The sequence below is a fragment of the Amphimedon queenslandica genome, unplaced genomic scaffold, assembly GCF_000090795.2.
Source record: "Amphimedon queenslandica unplaced genomic scaffold, v1.1 AMPQUscaffold_11824, whole genome shotgun sequence".
Taxonomy (NCBI): domain Eukaryota; kingdom Metazoa; phylum Porifera; class Demospongiae; order Haplosclerida; family Niphatidae; genus Amphimedon; species Amphimedon queenslandica.
In genome coordinates, this window is record NW_003547936.1 from 1 (window position 1) to 7,102 (window position 7,102).

Consider the following 7,102-nt stretch of genomic DNA (forward strand, 5'->3'; position numbering starts at 1 on the left):
TTAAAACAAAAACAAATGTATACATGTACATTGCATTGCTACTACAATCAATAAAATAATATTAAGTATAGCACTGTATCCTGATTTTGAACTACATGTACCTTCAGTTGCTAATTAAAACTCTGTTGTGAGGAAAAGTGCACACTGCATGCACACATGTATCTATCAGGAGTGGTGAGCTAGTCTCTTATTTTGTAAAATGAGTCAGACACATTCACACATTGTTTAGTCTAGCTAAAATTAATAAGTTGTTATAGTTTTGTCAACATTGTTGTAATGAGGTGTTTGATAAATTTTGGGAAATTTGGAGTTTCAATAGCCCTTTGCCAAATAAAACGAGACATTTTGTACCAATATGTACATGCTCAAGGGCATATGGTCACAAATTCACCAAGTTACAACCCACCAATCACCAAAATGTTAGAAATTTGCCAAAATTACTCTCCTCCAAAATCACCCATATATGGAGTGCTAAAAGTATGTCAAAATTTACAAACTCATAATGTCCATGCGTAATGATTAATACAAGTACAGTAGGTTCAAAATGTAGAATTTGCAGACATTAGCACTAGTATATTATCTAAGTTAGGTAATGAGGAATTAGTGTCAATTTTTAAAACATTGCCTATATTAAACTACATGTACCAGGGTTCTGCCTAGAAAAAAATTAGAGGTGGTTTGAGACTAATATTGTTCCTTTTAGACTACAGTATCATGCTTTATGTATGGTTATTAGTATTAATTGGATGGTTGGTCTAAGTGATGAACTGGTTGGTTCATTTGTTGAGGTGGTTGTCCCGACCATCCCCGACCACCATAGGCAGAAGTATGATGTACATGTATTTTATGATAAAAGAGTGTTTATTAAAACAAGTGTTCACACACTCACAGCATTAATATCTCATAGCCATGGGCCAGGCTCCTTGTCTTTTTGATATTTGGACAATCAATACTGAGAGACTAATAAAGTGTCAACTTAGTAAATAAAAGAGAGTTTGTTTGACCTTACAGTATAGTCACAGACTAATCTGGTGCTTAATTTGTCTGATAGAGAAAATGAATTATCATATAATTCTTTGTCCATGAGAATTATGAATCAAAGAAACATGTTTCCTTTCTCTTTCCTCCTCTTATGACACCGTGTCTTTAATAACAGTGTGATGCAGGTCATTGTATTTGTTTTGGTCAAAATTAAAAATATTAGTCATATTCATTCTCACAGCCTCTCCACTGCTGCTATTGCCTGTTATATGAGCACCAATAAAAGAGGAGCCTTTGGAAATGGCCAGTCAAAAAATCAAAATATTATCAAAACAAAGCATGTGTATCAAAAATGATATTAAGTATAACACTGCATGCTGATTTTGAGCTAAATGTACTTTCAGTTGCTAATTAAAATTCTGTTATAGAAAAGTGCATACTGCATGCATACATGTACATGTATGTATCTATCAGAAGTGATGAGCCAGACACATTCACTGATTCACACATTGTTTAGTCTAGCTAAAATTAATAAGTTGTTAGTTTTGTCAACATTGTTGTAATGAGGTGTATGTTGCTTTTAATATAGTGGGTATTTTGAAGAGGATAAATTTTGGCAAATTTGGAGCTTCAATTAGAGGTGGGCAATAGAAGAAATTTTGAATCAATACCGATACCAAGTAGTCTGAATATCAGTATTGGTCATTTCAAGTACTGAATGAGTGGCAGCTACTGTACATGCGCAAATAAGTTATTAACTAATCTGGCTAAACTATATAGTTATTAACAAAATTTAAAAAAAATTAGCCACCATTTTTGAAATTATAAATGCATGGGCATAGTTACATTGTAATGATGTGGTAGGTGTGGTCACTACTCTACTCGATACCAGGATTTGGTATCAAGTACTTGGTATCGGAGGCCTGGTATCGGATAAATGAGTACTTTGGTATTGTATCACCCACCTCTAGTTTCAATAGCCCTTTGCCAAATTAAAACTCGCCGTTTTATACCATTATAATGGCACATGGTTATGACTTCGCCAAATTAAAACCCGCCAATCACCAAATATTCAGCAATTCACTAAATTACTCTCCTCCAAAATTATCCACAATACAGTACTTACAAGTACATGTATGTCATAAACTCCCAATGTCCATATCTAATAATTAATGCATGTACAATATAGAATTTGCAGCCACTAGTACATGCATATGGAACTAAGTTGGGTAATGAGGAATTAATTTCTATTTTTTTTAAACATTGCCTATATTAAGATACATGTACATTTATTTAATGATGAAAGAGTGTTCACACACTCACAGCATTAAGTATCTCATAGCCATCCTCACCCTTTTTGATATTAGGGCATTTTATACTGAGAGACTAATAAAGTGTCAACTTGAACTTAGTAAATAAAAGAGAGTTTGTTTGACCTATACAGTATAGTCACAGACTAATCTAGTACTTAATTTGTCTGATACAGTAAATGAATTATCATACAATTCTTTGTCCATGAGAATTATGAATCAGGAGAACATGTTTCCTTCCTCTTTCCTCCTCTTATTGTATAAAAGTAATGAGACCATTTGCAGTAGATAGGACTGGTGAGGAATAAACCTTCCCAGTACAAAATGTATACATTGTCAGCTTTTAATTCATCCTTGATCGTTCTGGTCAATATATACACTGATGAATTTAATAACTGGCAAGACACCAGAGTCTATGCTAATGATGCAATGCAAGTCAGTATATTCGTTTCGGTCAACTACAATGGAGATACAGATGAAGGAATACTGGACCAGATAAAAGGATACGTACAGGAAAACGTTGTTATATACACTTTGGATGATGGTAAAGTAATACTTGACACAAGTAAATGGAAAAAATCTAAGGAAGGGAACAGCTTTCATCACGATATAGACCATGCTGGTAACAGTATTCCAGGGACTGTTTCAGATATAAGAGCTCCATTATATTTCACTGTACCTGTTGGCAGTGAAGGAGAGCACAGGTGGATAGCTAAGCTGGATGAGAAAGAGACCAGTACCAGTACACCAGTTACTATTACGGTTCAAAAGTTCTCTGCTACAAGTGGTGATGTGGAAATTGTCAATAAAGCAGCAACTCCTTGCAATCAGATGCGTGCATTGAAGTACAAAGATGGTGTTTTTCCTGATGTGCAAAAGTTGGTTAAATTAGTCGATTACAAGGGAATAAAGTTTCTTTCGTCAGCTGATAAGGCATGGGTTTCAATGATACACTCTAGTAAAGGCCATAAGATGGGAGTTTTTGTTGAGTACAAGCAAACACAAAAAATAAGAGTTGCTAAACCTGGCCATGAATACTTCCCTCATGAAATGATCAAGAAGGACCTTGGTGGCAGTGGTGATAGAAATATACTTCACTGCGGTTGTTGCGATGACTCTTTAGATTTTACTCTTGCCGAAGTTGAGGAAGTTTGGAATGAGGGAATAGCTATGTTAATGGCACACCATTCGTCACTAGAAATGATAAAATACTACAGTAGTCTTGCAGTTTCTACAAATTATAATAATTTTGAGATGAATGATTTTCTAATAGAAGACAACTTTGGCAACAGGATGACGTGTCACATTAACTGGAATAAAGATTCTGGCTGGTGGGGTAACTGGGCAGTTTCTACTATTACCGTTGTATATCCATGAACAATATCTGATTATTTTTCTATAATTTATCTTACAATAAGCATTTTTGGTTATAAACCACTTTTTTCCTAGGCCCATTTTTTGATTTATTGTCATAATTGACAACACTTTGTCTATCTATGAACAATAATATCATTGATCTTTTTTGGTTTTCTTTTTCCTTAAGGCATTTTTTGGTTCATTTATAAATATATTTCAAGTCATTTACAAGTAAATCATTAAAGCCATTTTCATTGCAGAGCAGCATGTATATTGGTTGTGCTTTGTTTGACTTAAACTAATAAGCACTAATGAGTCTAACAATACTAACATACAATATTCTGTTGTTTTATGCATAATGTACATGTAGTTCTTGTCAATAATTGTTTTGACCTCACATCATCATTTATAGGTGTAATGAATAAAGGTGTACTTGGTTTTATTAAAGGTACTGGTAAAGGTGTACTGGGTCTTGTTTTCAAACCAACTGGTGGTTTGATTGACTTCACCAGTGCTACACTACTAGCAGTACAAAGGTAATAAATTATACTGATATGTACAGTAGGATTCTGTACTATTCTCTGTCTGTTTTGCAGGACTACTCAAGTTTGCAATAAATTGTAGCAAGGACGTCTAAAATATGTTTGAAGGTAAAAAGGAAATAATTTTGAGATAATTATTGTCTTTATTATTCTCAAGTTAACTACTTAGTCAATCGTATAATGAAGATGCTTTTTGTACTGTACAAGTCCCTTTTATCATTTCTTATACTGTCAGTGTGTTGCATGATTACTGTGAACTCTAATATTCTCAGAATGACACTGTTTATCTTTACACGGCGAGGCTAAATTTTTTAAAAATTGAGTGGCCGTGTAAATCAGGGTTTCCCACAAATTTTTGGTATAGTGCTCATGTACATGTAGGTTTTTTAAATAAGTTGCTCAAAAATCACTAGCCAATGCATGACTTGGTTGTTGGCCAAAAATGGCTTGAAAAGATCTCTCCATTTTTATAATTTAACTCTTACATTTTGTACGTATACATGTCCTTATGTTGTGTATTAACTTTGGCCTGATTTTGTTCAAATTTTTTATTTTTTACAAATTTTTAGCATGCATCTATGCATGCGCAAGCATGTATTTTTATGTATTCATTCCGGTGTACTATAGATAGTACATGGTTGCTGGCTAAATTCACCAAAAGTGAAATGGAGAGAGTTCTCCACTTTTATAATTTTTGCCAGTACATATACATGTTCTTACGTTGTGTAGGAAATTTAAGCTCATTCCAGTTACATTCAGATTTTTTACAAATTTTATAACAAATTGAACCAAACTCCCTGTACTAGATGTAGCTAGTATGGTTGTCAGCCAAATTTTCTACTTTGATACATACATGTATACACATTTACAAGTTATCAACTTGGAGTCAAATTTGAATTTTATAAATTTTACAGTTGCTGCAAATGCTATGTACTCCATTGTAGTGCTTGTCAGCTCATGAAGCTCATGCTATTTAACTCACTTAGCAAGCTTTGTGAGAAACTCTGTAGTCACTACTTTAAAGCTAGTAGACATTTAATGATAGTAGATTATTGGGTGGAGATTCTGTAACATACATTGCTCTTTTTGTATAATTTATTGTAACACAGATCATCACATCAATTCGTGATGACTTAATAATTTGCATCAATGTGCAGTACTTTTGCCAGTGTCAAAAGGCCTATTAATATTGATCGGTGCAAGTATAATAGATAGGTATAGGGAGCTAAATTGAAACCTTGCTAACTAAGGACAAAATGAAGTCTTACTAAAGAGAGATAGAGGGTGGGGAATGTTAAACTGAGGACTGGTCGTTGCATTAATTATAATGTTTCATACTATACATGAACACAATAGTAATTGTATGGTATAGCTATATAGGGTCAGTGTGTTGATCTCTTTGTCTCTCTCTTCTTTCTCTCTGTCTCTTTATTTTTATAGTCACTGTCACAATGTTAGCTTTGGTATTCTATTGTTAGAGAGATATAAATCATTTCTGAAGAATCATGAGTGATTTTTGCACGCAGTCTCACGGCTTGTCCAATTTAGAATTCAGATGATCCTTTATTTTGTCAGTGTTTGTCAGCAATTCCTGATTCAAAATCATTTTACACAGATATAAATTCTATTGTACATGTATGATAAAATCTTTGTATAATGATATTCATTATTGATAATCCGGTGTGACGTAGTCACGTAACTATTATTATTTTCGCTCGTCGGATTCATTACAGTAATTTCGAGGATTATTTTGAGTCGACTCAGTAATGAAGAAGCAGAGACGTCGTAGATCTACCGATGAAAGAAGTTTGGCCTCTCCTGTACCTCCGTTTCTGCCTCCACAAAGAGATTTGCGATCTACAGAATCACCACGAGGATACTCTCACTATGGACCAAGACCAGCTGGAACCTACAGCTCTCCTCCTACAGCTACAGTAGAGCAACACACTCTGAAAGTGACAAATCTTTCACCAAATGTAACTCAGGAGGAAATGGAGGCTGTATGTGCTAGCTATTTAGATTACCAAAGTCTAAAAGTTAATGACAGACATGCTTTCGTCAATTTTTTATCGCTAAAAGGCGCAGAAAGGGCAATGGAACGTCTAAGAAAAGTGAAATTTCATGGGCAACGCCCCATAGTCCATCTGCACAACAAGTCACCAAAAAGTGAAAGCCAGCTACGCTCTCATTATGGACAAACAAGTTGTATCCCTCCTCCCTTTCTCATCACACCCCATCACTTTTCTTCTCCCCGCACTGTTTCTCCGCAAGCACTGCAAGTAGAAACGTCAACTGTTAAAGTAACACTTAGTGGTCATAGTGGTCATGGGGTTAAAGGTGAGGCTCTAGAGGAATACTTTAGTCAGTTTGGTGAGGTCCTTCAAACTCCTGCCATAATACCAGGAACTCCTGACTATGCATATGTTAATTTTAAGACAAGTGAAGAAGCAAAAGCTGCCTGTAACCCAAACGAAGTGCATCTCGATGGTATAGTAATGATGATCAAACTCAGTAACAAGGCACCAGCTTCAACAAGTTCAAAGCTGGTCACATTTGAAGATGACTCGCTCGTCAATGCAATTACAATGTGCAAGCTTTCTGAATTGAAGGATCAACTGTCTAGTGCAGTGACTGCCAAATCTTCAAAAGATTTAAAAAGTGTGCGTATTTCTGGTGATAAGGATAAAGTAGATGAGGCTGAAAGTGTTGTGCGATCATACATGAAGCATCTTCAAGGTCAGATTATTTCAGAGTCAATGTATCTCCATTGTCAATTCATACCATTATTAAAGGATCCTCAAGTATTTCAAAACATAGAGCAACAACAGGGTGTAGAATTTAATGTAATTCTGCCTAATGGTTCTACTAAGCCTCTTGCTGCCTTCTCCAACACTATATCCAGTTTGATGTCTT